Raw genomic sequence first — 871 nt, 5'->3', positions numbered from 1 at the left:
ATATTGAAATAAAATAAATCGAAATAAAACCTTTAATAAAATGAACTGTAAATATGATGTATTTTATACTTTTTTGACATTCTTAATATTTTTATAAATATTTTGTATATTATATGCTTTGCTTGTCAAAATGTTTATAAATTTACAGTTATTTAAATATAGCAACATTTTTCAAACATATATTCTAAAGTTATAATTGTAATAAAAATATTTTAAACTTACGACGAACAGTTTTTAGTTTGTTTATATATTGCAGAAATATAGTGTCTATTCCAAATGTTTTTTTCTTTCAACAATAAAACTTTTCAGTAATATGGTTGTATGTATTTTTTGTGAGGTTGTTAAATTATATAAATGTTTAATTAATATATCACAGGCTGTGTCATGCTGAAGATTTCTAAAAAGAATTAAATAGTACTATACAGATTTATCAGCGACTAGAAATTCCCAAAACTTCTGAATAAGGAAGCAAAAAAATGCAGTGTGTTTATTCTATGGGTCTTTTTCCTTATTCTTGAATTTGAAATTCAATCTTCTAATCGCACCATGTATTATGAAGAGATGATTATCTCCCTCGTATAAAGTGCTCGGTAGGGAGCGTCATGTGTTTAAAGAACAGTTGGAAGTTGATTCAAGCCTTTTTTCGAAGGTCATCACAGGTGGTGAAAGCTGTTGCTACGGCTACGACCCGGAAACGAAGCAGCAATCAAGTCAATGGGAAGCATTCAATATCACCACGCCCCCCACAAAAGTGCATCAAGTGAAGTCCAATGTCAAGATGGTGTTGATTTGTTTAATCAATGCGAAAGGAATCATCCACACAGAATTTGTTCCTCCTGGTCAAACTGTTAACTCGACATTTTACTTGGAA

Source organism: Octopus bimaculoides, chromosome 17 (genome assembly GCF_001194135.2).
Source record: "Octopus bimaculoides isolate UCB-OBI-ISO-001 chromosome 17, ASM119413v2, whole genome shotgun sequence".
Taxonomy (NCBI): Eukaryota; Metazoa; Mollusca; class Cephalopoda; order Octopoda; family Octopodidae; genus Octopus; species Octopus bimaculoides.
The sequence above is the reverse complement of the archived record's forward strand: the minus strand, read 5'-3'. Positions refer to the sequence as shown.